Below are 18557 nucleotides of genomic sequence, written 5' to 3' on the forward strand. Positions count from 1 at the left end.
TCAGTTCTCCTCTTATTTTGGAAAGTGCAGCTTAGGTAGAGTCAATACAAACTGAACTGAATTTCTCACCCATCCCTAATAAGGACACCTTTCTCTCTCTCTCACACACACACACCCCTTGAGAATGTTTTCTTGTCTTATTAATGGAACTGTGGGAAATGTTTTCTTAACTTAGCTATGATTGCCTTCCAATGAATTTGATGGGTATTACTCATAGAAACACAATAATTTGTCTGCTGCTCCTAGCTGTTACTTATAGCTTTTTAACAGGGAAAATTACCTTGTAATTGAACAAATCTGTTTATTATTAAGTTCTAGTATTGTTCTTACTATTTTCAGACATCAGAGTGATCTTTGCAATTTAGCAGTGTGCCTCCATCAAGGATTTCTTTGCTGGAAATACAGTTGCTACTGAAACATTGAGGAGGAAAAAACAGGCTTGTGGTTTAGATATGTATGTATTGTTATGTGTGTGTGAGTGCCAGACATATTCCAACCCTTGGACCCAACAAGTGTTAAAATATCTGAGCAAGTGTTAAAATAGAAACCAGGCTAGCTTCCTCATGAGGTGGTTGCCTGGGGGCATGGACCATTAAGGGAAAACAAAGGAAAGGTGATGGGCCATTAAGAGAACAGAAGAAAGGGGGCTCTGTGCCTGATGGCAAATGGGTGGGTCCCCCTCTTAGGTTGTTAGTAGGACAAAGAGGAGTTTTAGGAAAGAGTTGTGTTATATGACCGAGAAAGTGGATGGAAAAGACACAGGCTGAAAAAAGCCAGAGAGGAAGAGAATGATGTTTGCTTTCATTTTCAATCTAAGGCTGTGGCTATGGGACAAACAAGGCCCTTTTTGGGTGCAGGGGCAAATTTTGGTCAAAATTTGGTGCCCCCTGCCCTCACCTTCCATTATGTTCAATTCACTATGTTAGACCTGCACCCCCCTAAGCTCAGCACCCAATATGGCAAAACGGGTCCCGCTGTCCTGATTCTGCCTCTGTGGGGTGTTAATGCTGTGAACCCCTGCATTGTAGGCTCAGGTGGTATATATGTGTAAATAAACCATATTTTATAGAGACACCGCAATCTCCTCTGTGCCTCATTCCCAAAAGGAAGCACGAGCCCTGGGTAAGAGCCTGGAACGCCTGCAATCTCACACCACCTGGAGATTGGGGTGCTGTGCAACAGTATTATATAAAAAGGGGCAGTTTTAAATGCCTTCATTAGAAAAGCCTTAAGCTTACTTTCATCCATTTATAGCAAAGGAAACAATGGTGAGGGCCAGAGGTCTGCTGACTGACCATCTTTCCTTTATTAATCCTTTTTAATAACATACTGCCTATAATATTCCAGGCCTTGTTTTTCTCACAGAGCACTAGCTGTTCTCTCAGGGCACACACTTTGGAAAGGAATAAAGTTCTTCTTCCAAATCCTTTCCTTTCCTCCTGTACTCTTCTTTTTTCATCTCAGGCACTGGAATCCCACAGAGGTTGCATCTGTGGGACACCTGTTCTGTGTGTGCAGTAGTCAAGATTGCCAGACTGAGTCATGGGTTTGCTTATAATAAATCAGCCCTATCATGCAAACCATTCAAGTGTCTCTTCACTTCACTTTCATCCACTACCTTTCCATTTTTAACTTAAAACCCCCCAAAAACATTTGGTATTCCTTATTTCCATCAGATACCCATCAAAGTATCTAGCAATATCCATTAAAAAAGACCAACAACAATTTGCATGAAAGCACAGCTCTCTCAGAACACAGCCAGCCAATGAATAACTCAATTATGAACATCTTCTTTAACCGCCATGTTGTTGTTGTTTGTTGAATTGTGGGTAGGGAAGTGGACAAGTAGCCACTCTAGGGAGGGCGTTCCACATATCTGCTGCCACGTTAAAATAATATTTTGTGTTCTCACCCACTTACTTCAAATAGGAAGAGGACAATTCACAGGACTTCAGATGTTGAATGAGACATGCCTGCAGTCAGCTTCTATGGAAGAAAACGTTTCATGGGACCGTCCTAGATAACACAAGGTAAGGATAGAGAACCTATGGACTTCTAGATGTAGTTGGTCTCCAACTTTCAAAAGCCCCAGTAAGCAAGGCCAGAGGTCAGCAATTATGGGAGTTGTAGTCCAGCAGAATCCAGAGGTCCTCCAGGTCTACAACCTCCTCAAATGTAGGTTTAAACCAAGACTTTGAGTTGGGTCAGGAAACAAATTGAAAATCAATGAAACTTGAATAACAATGGAGTAATATGATCTGACAAAAGTCGGGGGTTTTATTATAATGCTAGTTGTAGCCAGTGTTAGTCATAGAGTTAATTAATGAACCTAAATTAGTCATGCCCACCATTTTTAATGAATCTACTCTGAGTAGATTCAGCTCTCTGATTGCTGTGTTTTGAACTTACTAGGCTTTAAAAAATCTGGCCCAATGTAGAGCAGAACCCCTTATCAACATTACTTCTGCGTTTTTCTGGATTCATCAGCAGCTTGCTTGCCCACATGTCTGGGGCTATTGTTGGTGTCCTCTATTTCTTGAAGTAAATTCAGTGGTTACCTTGAGTGAAATTATCCCAGCTCCCATATGTCAATGAGTGTAGGTTATGTTTTTGTTTTGTCATGATATTACTGCTTATTGCTTTCCTACTGAAAATTTAGCTTTAATAAATGTAGAGTACTGGTTTGATCTGTATGTGTGGAATAATCTTCCTTGTAATATTGGATGGCCTATTCAGTGTTTCACTTTTCAGAAATTATTTAGAACTCATCTTTTCTCCCTTGCATTCCCCTCTTCTTGTACTATTTGGCTTTGGTGCAGAGATTATTACTTATTGCCAAATTAATTATTGTGTTATTTAACTTTTTTTCTCCTTTCCCTCTCTCTCAGATTGTACAAAGATTCCCCTCACTTAAAAATAAAGCAGGTGGGAACCTGTGGAAGGTGCCTTGTGTGTGTTTTCTCTAAAGCAGGAATGAGGAACCAGGGGCCCTCCAAATGTTCTTGGACTTCATCATCCCTGACCATTGGCCTTGTTGACTGGGGCTGGTGGGAACTGGAGTCCAACAACCTCTGGTGGGCCACAGGTTCCTCATCCCTGTAGTACAGCAAGTTGCACATATTATTTATAAAGCAACTAATACATGATGATGATGAACTGAGAACATTTCATTTAATCTTCAGATGTTTCCACAGAGGAAAAATGATCCCCCCTCCCACTTCACTGAATGAGGGAGAAGAATGAGTGAATGATTGTTCTGCAATCATTGTATTTGCAAATTATCTCCCATATTCACATTCTGGGCACATTGTAAAACTAGATTTTTCAAAAAGAACAATAAAGAGAACATAAGCTCCCTGCAGCATAGGATAGAGGTATATATGTCTGTGTGATTCAGTGACTCACAATACAGATATTGTACCACAAAATAAATAAGATTACACCAAAGTATCTGCAGCAAAAGGGCCTTGGTTTCTTGATAATCTTATAGTAGCTACTGTATATTTCGCCCTATAGGACGCACTTTCCCCCTCCAAAAATGAAGGGGAAATGTGTGTGCGTCCTATGGGGCGAATGCAGGCTTTCCCTGAAGCCTGGAGAGTGAGAGGGGTCAGTGCGCACCGATCCCTCTCGCTCTCCAGGCTTCAGGCAGCTATCCGCAAGCCTTGCAAGCCCGGCGGGAGGTCCTGCCGGCTCGCAAAGCTTGCGGGCAGCAGCCTGCAGCCCACAAGCTTGGGGGATAGCGGGGAGGCGGAGCGCCGTCACCCCGCTATTCCCCGACCTGATCTGGAGGCTGGCGGGGGGGGGGAGAAGCAAGCTTGCTTCTCCCATCGCCAGCCCCATAAGCTCGGGGGATAGTGGGGAGGCGGAGCGCCGTCACCCCGCTATTCCCCGACCTGATCTGGAGGCTGGCGGGGGGGGGGGAGAAGCAAGCTTGCTTCTCCCCATCGCCAGCCCCACAAGCTTGGGGGATAGCGGGGAGGCGGAGTGCCGTCACCCCACTATTCTCCAACCTGATCTGGAGGCTGGTGGGGGGGAGAAGCAAGCTTGCTTCTCCCCATCGCCAGCCCCATAAGCTCGGGGGACAGCGGGGCAAGCCGCTGCCCCACGGAGGCTAGAGAGGCTGTCCCTCAAGGCAGAAGAGGGAGACGGAGCGCTCCGTCTCCCTCTTCTAGCTTGGGGATGGCTGCGCAAACCTGGGGGGGAAATAAATTTTTTTTCCCTTGATTTCCCCCCCAAAAAGCTAGGTGCGTCCTATGGGCCGGTGCGTCCTATAGGGTGAAAAATACGGTATATTGTGCTAAACATCCTCAGTGAAGACTTTTAAATGATGAGGCCTCAGTCTGAATATATAAGTTGCAATGACCACATCCATTATAAAGTACTGTTCTTAAGAGCTTCTCTGAGGTTGTTATGATATTCTGTGTTTTCACTCTCCATAAACGTCACACAGGCAAACATAACCCTCCATACTGATGGAAAGGTTTTGAAAACACCTTAGCAAGACATCGGATCTAGAGGAGAGCTTTCATGCATAATCAAAACTTATTCCCAGACGTAGACAACTAAGGTGAACGATAAGAAAAGCAAAATTACTGCCATTGCCGGAGGAAAAACAAAACAATGTATTTCACCAACAGTTGATACATGGGCTACCCAACGAATAAGGGGCTTGATCCAGAGTTCTGTGTGTGGAATTCTGCTTACAGAATAAGGTACTTTCTTGGCTCCTCTTTCCCCTCATGCCTCCACGGGGTTGGCGTACATAACACGTATCTTCCAGAACAGTGTTCTAGGTGGTGCAGGGGGCAATCAGGAGGAAAGGGGAATAAACAAAAATTGCTTGAAAACTTCATTAGATTCAGCAGGTAGCTGAACAGCATTCCTGCCTAAGTCATTTAATATTAATACTTTAAGACAGGGGTGGGGAACTGTAATGGAAATTGGGGGTTGCTTGTGTGTAAGTTGCCGCCACTCTCGGTGAGGTTGCCTGGATAAACCTTTCCCTGGCTGGACAGTCCTGATTCCGCGTCTGTCTCAGTCACTGGCAGAATCCGTCAGTGGGCGTTTCCTGAACTTCTTCCAACATAGAAGTTCCTTGACGGATAGTCTCCGCCTAGCCTCCCTGCGCGGAAGTCTTCTGCGCAGGGTGGGTGTGGGCAGTGGAGGACCAATGCTCTCCCCGCTGGTCTCTGGCGAAGAGTCCTGGAGCCATCCCTCCGAAACCCGCCTCTCTCCCTGGTGTAACGCTGATTTCCTTCCCCGGTCACTGAGTCCCCTCTTTTCCTGCTGGGATCTTCTCCGGCATCGCTTGGGAGCCCTTCCACCACTCCTGACTGCGATGGCAGTTCCCTGACAGGAACCTTAGACCTGGTGTCCAAATGCAGCTCTCCAGGGCTCTCTGTCTGGCCCTCGGGACTTTTCCAGGCAAATGCCTCCTCGCTGGTCCTGCTCCATGCCTGGCTGGAGTGTGTCCTTGAACTGAGGCAGTTCCTCTTACTCTCCTGGATGGAGGATAGAAAGAGGCACCTCTTACTTTTGTTGGGCTGTACAAAGGATAAGAGTTGTATCTGTTGCCCCACTGGCTTTTTTTTTAACCTCTGGCCCTGCCTACGACCAGCATGCTGTCTCCAGAAGGTTGCCCATGAATAAATGTGGTGCTTAGAATGACAGAGGTTCCCTACTTCTGATCAGGGGCGGAGGAAGCCTGTCCGGCACCCGGGGCGGTGCTTGTACGCGAGGTGCCCGTACACACGGTGCATGCACAGCAGCCTGTATGGATTCTGCGCTGGCACCCTCAGCCACTCTACAGCTTGGCGGGCCATCTTGTCACCCCCTCCAGGGTGGCACCCTGGGTGCACCTCCCCCGGGCCCCCCTTCGTAAGCCCCTGCTTCTGATCACTTTTAAGACATCTGATCACATGGATACTGCCCTGCATTTCCCAATAGGGCTTATGCTACAAGGAGCCCTAACTGATCAAGTGTCAAGGTGAGTTAAGCAGATGTGTGAGAAGAGGGTAAGTAACACCTATTTGTTTAATTATTTGATTAAAAAGAGCTCAGACTAACAAGGGTGACTGTGTGCTGGTAGCCAATTTGGTTAAAAATTCAGGAGCTAAATTTGAGGAGTAGGAAGTCTGTAGAAACCTCATTTTCAGCATGTCAAGGTGAGATAAGCAGATGCGTGAGTTCAGCAGTTTACCCTTGGTAACATTAGTACATTGCCAAATCTGATTTATCTACACAAGGCCATGACATCATTATGTTTTCTATGTGGTCCCTGATTGGCTGGGATCATGAAATCCTTTTCAAGTTATTTTTTTTTAAAAAAACAATGGCTCCAAAGCAGCAGCAGTCGATGAGGGAATCAATGGCTGAAAACAAGCATGAAAAATGTCTGAAAGAGTGGAAAGAGTGGAATGTTGAGGGTTTTAGGAGGGATAGGCTCCATTAAATGGCAACTTCCACTAAAAAAAAGTATTTGCTGCAGCAGAGATACACACACACACACACACACACACACATATATATATAAACTTTGAACAATGTAGGAAATGTTTACCTTCAAAATTATTCTATACCAGAGGTGGGCAACCACCTTGGTTTGAAGGGCTGGATCCCAAGGTGGGCAACCCTTCAAGGGCTCACCTGTCAATCACCTGGCAACATACGATAGCAGGTGTTACACGTTCAAACCATGGCTGCTGAGGAAGCATTGGGAGCACACTTAGAGAGTGCCTCCAATTCTTCCTTTGCATCTGTGGCTTGAGTTTTGTGCTTTTTGAATCTGGTCCCCTTTTCTGTCCCTGTGCAGTGTGACCAAAAAGGCGCAAAATTCAAAAACCCCCACTGAATTCAATCTGCAAAGGAAGAATCAGCCTTGCTCTCTGCGTGCATTTCTGATTTATCCTTTGCAGCTGTGGCTTGTGTCTTCTCATGTCACATGGTGTTAGATGCAGAAAAGAAGAACATGGGTGGCCCAGAATAGCCCAAATTGAGAACCTATACCATTTGGGGGTATTTCAAAGCTAATGTTCTCCCAGGTCAGTGGCAATAAGATGCTTCTGTTGATGGATGTTTGTTGGGAGCTGCCTTTGAGCTCTTTCAGGAATTTTTCTCTCACTGCGAAGTTAATCAAGCCAGTTTAAAAATTTATGGTCCCGGATTGCTTAAATTTTGATGAAGCATTGTATGTATTGACTTACAGCTGTTCTTTCCTGGCATGCCATAAGGAAAACAGTCTGAAAAACTCTAGTTGGACGGGGAGTTTCCATAATGAAATCAGAAACAGCAGGGTCTTTTGAAAATAGAATATCATGCAGCTCCAGTGTTTGGACTGCACTTCCTAAAACAATATAGGCCCAAAGATGCAATCAAGCCATATCATTCTGCTGCCAGAATTCAGGGTCAAAACAGTTGGGAGTTGCTGCTTAAAAAATGACCCACATGGCAGCTCACACTGTGTGGGGAGTTGTTTGTTTGCAGGATCTGGCCACGCCGTGAGCCAAGTGTGCTACCATGTTACTGCAGCTGTGGGGGAAGCGGAAAGGGGTGGGGGCAGGCCTGGTGCAGCTCATCTTTGTGTGTGGCCAGAGCATACAGAGGAGTGCCTTCCATCATGAGTGTTGTGGGATTTTAAAGCAGCAATCATATCCTAAGTGGTCACCTTTTCTGATTGCTAGCAAATTTGCGTACCGTTGTGCGACTAAACCCGGCAGTGTAACTCACAAAACCCAGAATTTCGACGGGGGGGGGGCAGGGAGAGAGAATGGTAAAAACAACAGAAGGTTGCTAGTAGGTAAGTGATGTGATGGCACAGATCTTCTGTTCTCTCCTGCCTTCAAACAGGCTAAGTGATTACCATAATTGCTCTGGTATGTCTCATTGTTTAATGGCTTCATCCTGCTCCCGAGATGGCTTGGCGATGGCTTTTGCCTGAGAGCCATGAACGTGTAATTTCTTTTGTCTTCCTGGCTTTGCTCCTGTGAATAGGGGCTGCTTGACTGAGCTGTAGTAAATAGCTGTCCTGTTAGCAGGCTTTCAATAAGGGATTGCTTTCTTTAGAATTCCATCAACCTTGTTCCTCATTTGTGTAGTAACAAGGCAGGCATGTCCTGACCCATCAATCAAGCTTTGAAAGGGCCATTCATAACAATTGCGATTGGACACACAGAGGCCAGTCCGCAAGAACACTTACTATTGTAGCAGACTTTGGGGGCCTAACCAGTTCTTTTTGCAGCCAATGGCAACATTTCCATTGATTTTTTTTAGTGGGATCAGGAAGCAAAATACTTGGCAATAGTGGCCCAGCCAGATAAGTTGTTAACATCAAGATGAAACTTGCCACCGATATTAAATATTTTAAGCAATTTTTTTTCCTTTTAAGGGAAGGAAATCCCTAGAGTGCAACTCAATTTAGAGAGGGTAGAAAGTGGCATGTAATGTTTGTCATTATTGTTTTACATGCCTGAGACCTTTTTGATATTTTTTTAAAAGAAAAAAGGGCTTTTTGCACCTTCTGAGATTTTCCGGGTGGCAATTCTGTTTCCTCTTTGCTCATTGTTTGCTGACTTTGATTAGTAAAGACAGATAACTGTACTAAGCATAGGGATTTATTTAAAGATGAGTAATTGAGGGAATGGATGCGGGTGGCACTGTGGGTTAAACCACAGAGCCTAGGACTTGCTGATCAGAATCCCGCGATGGGGTGAGCTCCCATTGCTCGGTCCCTGCTTCTGCCAACCTAGCAGTTCAAAAGCACATCAAAGTGCAAGTAGATAAATAGATACCACTCGACGGGAAGGTAAATGGCGTTTCCGTGCACTGCTCTGGTTCACCAGAAGCGGCTTAGTCATGCTGGCCGCATGACTCGGAAGCTGTACGCCAGCTCCCTTGGCCAATAAAGCAAGACGAGCGCCGCAACTCCAGAGTGGACCTAATGGTCAGGGGTCCCTTTACCTTTACCTTTAATTGAGGGAATATCCCTATCTATAGATCACAAAAGGACAGCTAGCTAATAAGAAGGAACAGGCTTTCCCCCAGTAATTGGGTTAATAATTTTTGTGATTTTTAAGCATTGATTTGATTCTTTTAAGTGTCTAAGCTAAATAAGGCTGCTCGATGTTGATATCAATACCTAACATAGGATTTTGTGTGGAAATTTGAGAGATGGGTGGTACTGACCTCTGGAACTGAGGTCAATTGAGGGGTTTGGAAAGATCCAGGAGAAAGTATGCTGGGATCTATTTTTTTTCCTAAGTGGAGGTGTGAGTTTCTGAGGATGGTTGCTGAGAACACTTTGAATGAAAACATGCTGTGCCCAGCCTTCCCTGCCACTGAGCTCCAGCCTCCATCTCCTTGTAAATTTCATTTGGGAGAGAGGAGGAGGGTCAAAGTAGTAGTGAAGGCTGGAGACAACCACCAGTACAGCTTGGTGCTTGCTCTTTCGGAGAATTTTAGAGACTTCTTTCTTAAAGATTCACTTGGGCCACCTTCACACCGTACATTACAAACTCTAGGATACCTCTTTACCCACACACGGCTACCCTCAAAGAATTCTGGGAGCTGTAGTTTATCAAATCTTCCTTCCCAAAGAACTCTGGGAACTGTAGCTCTGTCAGATGAATAACAACTCTCAGCGCACTTATCAAGCTACAGCTCCTCAAATTCCATGGGGGGAACTATGACAGCTCAAAGTGGTATCTCAAGTGCTTTGAATGCATAGTGTGAATGTGACCTTGGTCTACTCCAAATTGTGACCAGTGGGCTTTGAATGATGCTTGCGGTTGTCAACCAGACACACTGTAACTAAAACGTGCTGTACCAGAAAATAATGGACATGCCCTCCAACCCACATTCCAGTGTCCCTAGTCTATTAAGATTTTTCTAAGCTCTGGCATAGAATTATTAGACAAGAGGCACTTCAGAGAAGCAAAGCAATTTTACAGTGTGCCTGAATACTTCTGAACAGCAGGTGCTGTCACAGTCCTGTAGACCGCAGTGTCCAACCATCAGCCTTTCTTTAAAAATGGCATAAATTTCAACCTTCTAATAGATTCAAAGGACAATAGTGGTGGGTGAATAATCACATTCTATTGTACATGTTAGGCTTTTGCTTAAACCAAAAAGGCTTAATATTATAGTATTATGAAGATAGATGCATAGAATTGTTCCACAAAGCAGCCTTTCCACCAACTGTTGTATTGTTATGAAAGCAGAATACTGAAAATGATACTTTCAGCACCCCCCCTTTTTTTAAAAAAAGAAAGGATAGAGAAAAAGATTGCTTAGGTTGAGTAGAATTATCTGATTGGACAGAAACCCTTCCCTGCTCAAGAAGCTTCAGAATGTTTGAAAACTGAAGTGGGCTTGATAGAAATTTGCTCCCTATCATAGGAGCCAATTCCTAGGGATGAGGTCTCTTCGCCCCCCCAAAAAAGATATTTAAGGGGGCCACCCCTAAAGTTGATGGGCTTGCCATTCAAATGGTGTGCACATACCATGTCTTGTGATTGCTTTGCAAATTGTTTACCTCCCCCCAATATATTTTTTTCATGCTGGCACCCTTGTATCCTATTCTTGAATGAAAAGCCTTGAGTCAGGCAAAGAAGTTGCTCTGGAATGGCTCCCCCTCATCAAAGATATATTAGGGGAGCTCCATTCTTAAGGAAATCAGCCCTGGAAGGACAGATCGTGAAGCTGAGACTCCAGTACTTTGGCCACTTCATGAGAAGAGAAGACTCCCTGGAAAAGACCCTGATGTTGGGAAAGATGGAGGGCACAAAGAGAAGGGGACGGCAGAGGACGAGATGGTTGGACAGTGTTCTCGAAGCTACCAGCATGAGTTTGACCAAACTGTGGGAGGCAGTGGAAGACAGGAGTGCCTGGCGTGCTCTGGTCCATGGGATCACGAAGAGTCAGACATGACTAAATGACTAAACAACAACAATAACAATGAGATAAGTGGAGCTGCCATGGTTTTGGCAATCTGGATTGTCCCTCTTGTTTTTACTCCTTAGCTTGAACAGTTGTGAGACCCCCTGTCTGAGGGTCAAACCATGGGTTAAGTTTAAACCACTTGGCACTGGCTCCCAATTGGCTACCAAGTGCAAGGTGCTGATATTACAAAGTCCTCTACAACTGGGTACCTGGATACCTAGAGATTGTCGAACCTCTTTTTATAACCAGTCACTGTGCTTTTAAGGAGAGCCCCTCCTGCAGATACTATTCCATCAGAGGTTCATACGATGAAGGAATCAATTTCCTTGGCTGCTTAGAACTATTGTGTTGCTGATCATGGAGTTTCTGCACATCATCTTTGCTTTTCCAGATTAATAGCTGTTTCATATTTAATATCAGTGTTTAAAAAGCAGCTCTGTACAGACGCCGTATATTTATTTTTGAAACCAGAACATTTTGTTTGTTAAAGGCAGCCTTCAGAGAGGCTGTGAAACTGTCATAATATCTGAAAGAGGGCTGCGGGAGGGGGGCAGCGGGAGGTGGGGGAGAGAGAACACAACACATGGTAGATATGCACTGCAGTTAAATTTATGAACTGTTTTGGCACTAGGCGGCAATAGGCTCACAGCAAATCCTGGCTTGTTGTAATTTCCTCTAGAGAGTCAGTTGTACGGCGGCCAAAGCCCTTTAGGGTTGGGTGGACAGGAATCTCATGCTAATGCTTTAATTCTAATGTGCAGTAAATCACAGTTAGCCCCAGCACAGAGTCTAGCGAGTTGTCACCACCCAACAGCTGAACCAGCAAAGATGAGAATGCTATAGGTCAGAAGTTTCATCACCTGAAAGGTCATAAAGTATATTGCAGGTGGGAACTTAACACCCTAGATCATGTGGCTACATGGTAGAGGAGTAGGTCTGTGGCCTTGTCACAGACATAAACTAAACCCCTGTTTGTACTGAAAAGCTATCCCATCACACCCTGTACAATTAAACTGGCTGGAAATGTCATGTTTTATTACCCCACCTGTTGGATTCAACTACTGCGTTTGTGGTGATGACATTTGCAGTTTAAGCTTGGAAGCCTGCAAAGGGATTAGACAGGGAGAGAGCAGGGAACTGGGACTCTCTACAACTGTGTTTAATATATTTTCCAGCCTGCCCAGGAAGCCGGCAGCACAAGTGGCCAAATGCACCAGGAACTGGCTTTGGGATCCAGTGACACTCAGGAGATTTCTACACTGAGCATTGCTGCCACTGCTGGCTGATTCAGAGTCATTGGAACAGATTGAAACAATAACTGTTCTTAAAGGCTAATAGAGGATGTGGTTGCTCTGTGACCATTGTTGGGTGGGAGTGGCAAGAGACAGAAGCTTTTCCCACTCCCTACATTTACACATGCAGTTTCACTTAGATTTTCCACAGGGTGTTGTGAGTAATCTAATGCAGCTTGATTTATAGGCTGTACTTTCAGACTTGCCAATGAGTAAATAGCTCAGCTGATGTCAAGTTGCGCTGAGCTGCAGCCTGAAATGGGGAGAGCTGGGTTGATGCTATTTGCATAGATCTCCTCTGGTACATAATGATCTTCTTTTCATATAGCAAAGGCCAATCCTGTGGCCTGCGCACTGCAGGAGGCTCTTCAGGCCTTTGGAGCTTAGCGTCATCAGTATGTGGATAACACTCAACTCTTATTACTCCTTTCCATCACCAACTGCTGATGTTCTGAATCAATGTCTGGCATTGAAAATGGACTGGAGGAGGATGAAAAAATGGAAACTTAACCCAGACAAGACAGATGGGCCTCATTGTCAGTTGGGAGGCAGTTCAGGGTGTTGGGATTTAGCCTGCTTGGGGTGGGGTTGCACTCCCCTTGAAAATAAGGTTCCTGGGCAATCTTTCAAGATCCACAAGGTGGGCATGGCCTGAGGCAAAAGCAACAAATGTAAAGTTTATCTTTGTGCAGTAGGCTCATTTCTATAAACACACACTCACCCACTCTGTCTTCCATCTGAGGAAACCAGAGGCATAATCAGAGTTCAAGTCAAGCATTCTAGTCAAGCAAAAACACTTGGGAGCAGTGGCGTAGCTGCATTGCCAGCTCCCAGGGCAAGACAAGGATTGTGCCCCCTAACCTTATTGCAAGTGTCGTATGGGAGACAACAGACAGACTTCGCTCCCTGAGCCCCTGCAGTGCCTACTCCTCATGGAGGTCACCACGTTTGCCCTCTCAGCTCAGTCTCCCATCAGGAGCGGCGGCTGGCACTCTTTGGTAGGCTTGGAAGCACCCCAGCAATGCCAGAGTCACAGCTGCAGCAGGTCTAGTAGGAGGGCAGTGGAGAGCAGGTCGAGGTGCCAAGCGCAGCTTTCTCTCATTGGATGTGCACCTCAAGGATGAGTGCTGGTGGGTCAATGAACGTGAGTGGGTGGCTCCATACCTCAGCTAAGGACACATGCCAGAAGGGAGGCCCCAGGGAAGGACTGACATGGGTCGGGGAAATCCAGGCTCCGGCTGGCAGGAGTTACACACTGGGCAGGCATCTGTTCACCAGCTATAAGGAGAAGGAGGTGCCACCGCAGCCCCAGAGGCTCGCCCAGGTGCTCCATGGCTCCAGAAGGTGGCAGCCACGTGGTCTCAGCAACAGAGCCTGTTGTGGGGGTGCCAGGTTGTGCCCCTCAGAATTCTGAGCCTGTGGCCACGGCTCCCCTCGCCCTGCTACACTACTGCTGGGGAGAGTTATGAGGGCCAGATAGAGAAGCCTGGAGGGCCACATTGAGCCCTGGGGTGGAGGTTCTCCAACCCTGACTTAATTAGATATCATCCATACATAGGTTATTCATATCCTGTTTATCAGTGATCTATGATTCTCAAGGGTAGCTTCCAAAGACTGTATACTATTTCAGTAAATTAAACAATTTTTAAAAGGAAGATATCACAGGCACAGATGGGGTAGAAGATGAGTCCTGTATATACACCTATTATAAAAAGAACAGATTTTCAAAGAGCTTCAGGGTGTACCATTTGTGTAGAAATCATATCTTGGCTGTTGCTCCCTCTCTCCTCTCCCTCCCCCTCCTCCTCTGTCTTGCATGGGTAATATATGCTTAATAATAATCAAAACCTGATGGTATGGATTAAAGAATCAGGATGCTACAGAGTGAAGTTTTTTAAAATTGAAGAAATTAGATTTGTATGATTTTTAACTATTCTTTAATCTGCTTCTGGGCAACAAAAGTGATTTGGGTCAGCTGTTATTGCATTAAACTTTAATTTTCTTCCACGAGCACAGGATTATATAAAGGAGTATTGGATTGCACTCAGCATGGATTAGCTGAGCGGTGTCTCCTCTGCCAAGGACCAAATGGATTTCCTTCCTTTTGTGATTTATATTTTTATTACTCTCCCCCCCCTTCTTCTAATTCCCATTACCCTTCTGTTTGCCAGCATGGAGATACCCTCAAGAGCAGCAGCAAATGCAGGCAGAATTATTGGCTTATTGAATGTATTTATGTTCCAAGGTTCCTCAGTAGCCACTTTCAGAGGAACAAAGTAGCCCCCCAGCCACAGAAGCTCTCTGTCTGTTAAATCAGGGAAACCAAAACTTCTCAAGGCAAACAAATCTATTCTTTCCTTCCCGTTTTTTTTAAAAAATCCGCGATTAAACTTTTGTTAAATAAGATATAGACAATGTTTTTTTTAAATGAACTGCTTGATCCTGCGCCCCCTCCCTGCAAGTCAATTGCACCAGAGCCTTACAAAAAGGATTATCTTTACAGCTTTGGGGAACATCATTTTTTTAAAAAACAAGAGTTATAAGTAGTTGCAGTGGACACTGCAACTGCCGTGGACACTGTAAGGCAGAAAAGTACCGTATTTTTCGCCCTATAGGACGCACTTTTCCCCCTCCAAAAATGAAGGGGAAATGTGTGTGCGCCCTATGGGGCGAATGCAGGCTTTCGCTGAAGCCTGGAGAGCAAGAGGGGTCGGTGCGCACCGACCCCTCTCGCTCTCCAGGCTTCAGGAAGCTCTGCGCAACCCTCGGGAGACCGGCTCCGAGGGTTGCGCAGAGCTGCCTGCAGTCCCGGGATCAGCGCACTTCTCCCCATCGCCAGCCCCACAAGCTTGGGGGACAGCAGGGAGGCAGAGCGTGCCTTCCCACTGTTCCCCGACCTGGTTCTTCCAGCCCCGCACCTGGGGGGAAAATAATTTTTTTTTCTTTATTTCCCCCCCCCAAAAAAACTAGGTGCGTCCTATGGGCCGGAGCGTCCTATGGGGCGCAAAATACGGTAAATAGAAACACAAAAATAAAGGTGTTTTGGGCAATAGTGATGACTTTTCAGAAGTAACAATATGAGCACAATCTAGGACCCTCATAACACAGCCCTGTGTGCATCCAGTTAGAAGTAAGCACCACTGAGTTTAGTTGGACATACTCTCAGGTAAGCAGGTGTGGGATTCAACAGACTCTGAATCAGGGGTGACACGTCCCTTTTCACCACAGGAGATGAAACAGGAAATGCCTCTCTGCCCTGCTGCTGCCGCCACTCCTGCCGCCACAACCACACCCTGCCACTGCCACCACCATGTGCACTGTCTCATCAGCCGCTGGGAAAGATGGTGTCAATTTCAGGCAAGATCTCACCCCAAATGGACACAATTTTGCCTGAAATCGGCACTGATGCTGACACTGCTCCTTCACCACTGACAGAGATCTGTGGGGTCTCGTCTTGGGAACTTCTGCCGCCTGAGGCAGTGGCCTCACTCTGCCTAATGGCTGGGCCAGCTCTGCTCTGAACAGATTAAATAGAATCTGAAAAGACATGCATAGGTATGACACTATAACGCTGTAAGTATAAGGCTGTTGAAGTCAGTGGAACTTACTTCCTAGTAAATGTATATAGGATTGCAACCTAAAAGAGCAATTCGAAACGTCAGCTGGGAGCCGAGCAGTGGAGCACCACAACTCCACAGTCACTTAGGGACTCGTTGTTAAAACTGTGTTTATGGAAGACTATCTTACTCGGCTACGAGTGATTGCCCGAAGAAGAAGAAGAAGAAGAAGAAGAAGAAGAAGAAGAAGCCATCAGGACAGCAGATGGGGTGGTTTGACCATCATTTTTGTGGCTCTGCTTCGAGGCTGCCACAGCTGATAGACTCAGAGCCCCCCTTTGCTGCCACCATGGGTGGAATCTTGTATCCACCATGGTTTCTGTGGTGGCCTTCATGCATTCACACCATTATTTAGTCAAATATACCTCCCTAGGTGATTGGTCTTTATTTACTATGTTTACTGTAGGTTTTCTAATGCACCTTTACCTAACCGGAGCCTCTGGAGATCAAATCATGTAAGAGGAAGGAAAAGAGACAAGGCACCAACCCAGAATTTTGAGAAAGGAAACCTCAAAGATATACTGAAGAGGTATGGTGTTGAGCCTATTATTTTGAGTTCACAGCAGTAATGGAACAAATAAGTCTTCAATACTGCCTCAAAGACTTATAACTTGAGAATTTTTTTATTAATCAGTGTGCCTGAAGAAGAGTCGCTGCCATGAAATGCTTTAGACTCTATAAAGTGTATATTCAGTGCACCATAGAGGTTCCCTCGCTCAATATTACGATAATACAAAATTCATAAAGGGACGAGTGTGTGTGTGTGTGTGTGTGTGCATGCATGCATGCGCACGTGCGCATTATGGTTGCATGTGATCTGAAAGAAACTTAGGCCTAAGTTAACAGTAATAAATGGCATTATTTCTGGTTCATCTTTTTAAAATAAGAAATAATGATTTCAATTATTTTGACCTATCTGTTTTTAAAGAGGCCTAGTGTTTTCTTATATACAATATATTTTTTGCAGTACATTGGGAAAATATGACATTAAATCAATTATGTGCAATCTGATCAAGCCTTTCTTATACTGGAACTACTGTCAGAGAAGCCATCCTGTCAAAAACAAAATCAGAGAAGATATTTTCTGCTGCTTCCATCAGACAGGGGAAGAGATTCCCTATGGTTGCTCTATGACATGCAGTTTGTGACAGTTCTAGCACTTTGATGTACAATCATGTGCTTTCGCCTAGAGAAAGACAAACTTCAGCACACATGACATATAAAATCAAAGTCCATGGCTATCTTTCCAGAGAGCTCTCTGAACCCATGGGCTCATGAACTGCTCCACTGTGCATACTGCACTGGGACTTTCCCCTCTCTTCCTGTGTGTTATCTTCAGATGGCATGGATTCTCTTCCTGGTACAAATCTACTTTTACTAGTTTTGAAACTCAGCAATTATAATTCACTATACTTACACACTTCATAAGTAAGGCACAGTGGAATGGCAGAGTTGGCCCTGATGTTGTGCGGCTTCCTTCCACTAATGTCCACACATTGAACATGGACACCTGGAAGGAAAAGTCTTGGTCAGTCCACCTTTACGCACACAGGGTTCTAGCTCCTGTGGAAGCATATGCACATTGAGGCCTGGTTGCATAAGCTTTTCTCCCGCAGAAGGCCACACTCATTTTTTGGCCACAGGAAGGATCCATGTGACCTCAGGGTCAAGGCCAAAGGTCTTGCTATATCATTCATAGATGACTTAATTATGGGTCCAGGTTTAACACATAGCAGAGCGGCTCCCTCATTGTGATCTACTGAAAGTCAATCCACTTCCCTGTAAACCTATGGATTGCCATCACAGGATTAACATGTGAAAGGGGCTTATGAGAAGTGAACACTGTAGTACAAACCCTTAAATCACTGCTTCTGTGAAGCAGCTGATGTTTGCAGCTTGCTTTTGTGGTGTAGAGTTTGGAAAGATAATATTTATTGTAACCCCAGGTCTTAGAAAACTGATTTTTTTTTGTCTGCGAACATAAAATTTTGAATAGCCTCCAGTGTGCCTCTAAAGTAGCACAATGGACCAGCATCTGCAGAAAATCCATCTATAAAACAGGGGAGGTGGGAGGAAATGAGGGGCTTGAAAGGCAGCTTTGCTCCTCACTCTCTGTAAATATTTTTTTTCCACTCTGAAGGATTCTTCGTACTATACCTACTGCTGCTTCAACCAGACCAGATTCATTTCCTAGGAAACATACTTAACTAAGTATTTTAAGTATTTGCTGAAGTAATTTTAGTTTTTCGAAGCTCTACATAATGTAAAATGAGCTTTTTAAATTTGGCTGTGACCTGTGCATTACTCTCACAATCCAAGTATCTTTGCTAATCCCCACCTATTTTTTAAAAAAGAAATGAGTATTCATAGTCATGTAAAGTCACTTAGTTAATGCCTTCGTTGGTCACTTTACTTGTGTATTTTATTGTCCTTAGTATTTTTTATTTCTTTGCATGTTCTAGGGGCCAACTGCAGTTGTTCAGATGGTCCAGTTAAATGGATTTTTTGAAAAAAAAATCCATTGAGAAAATCTGTAGGTCTCAATGTTGGCCTAAAATAGAAAATGTTGGGATGTCTCATAGACATGTGAAAAGGGCATCTGTAATGTTTGCAAGGAAGTTTCTAACTTTGGCAGTATGAGCATTAGACACAACTCTTCTTATTAAGGACCATTGAGCAACCTCAGGTAAGTTTGAGAGGAAATAGAGGC

At 44.8% G+C, this 18557-nt stretch overlaps 1 long non-coding RNA gene across 1 annotated transcript in view; it reads left to right on the forward strand.

Annotated features, from left to right (window-relative positions):
* Nucleotides 1-1311: 1311 nt before the first annotated feature.
* LOC309542787 overlaps nucleotides 1312-18557 on the forward strand; it is a 49434-nt gene continuing 32188 nt past the window's right edge. The window contains exons 1-2 of the long non-coding RNA XR_014224433.1: nucleotides 1312-2030; nucleotides 16254-16376. This is a non-coding gene — a long non-coding RNA (uncharacterized lncRNA). The remainder of the gene's footprint in view (nucleotides 2031-16253; nucleotides 16377-18557) is intronic.

This window comes from Podarcis vaucheri (genome assembly GCF_965113315.1).
Source record: "Podarcis vaucheri genome assembly, chromosome: 11".
Taxonomy (NCBI): Eukaryota; Metazoa; Chordata; class Lepidosauria; order Squamata; family Lacertidae; genus Podarcis; species Podarcis vaucheri.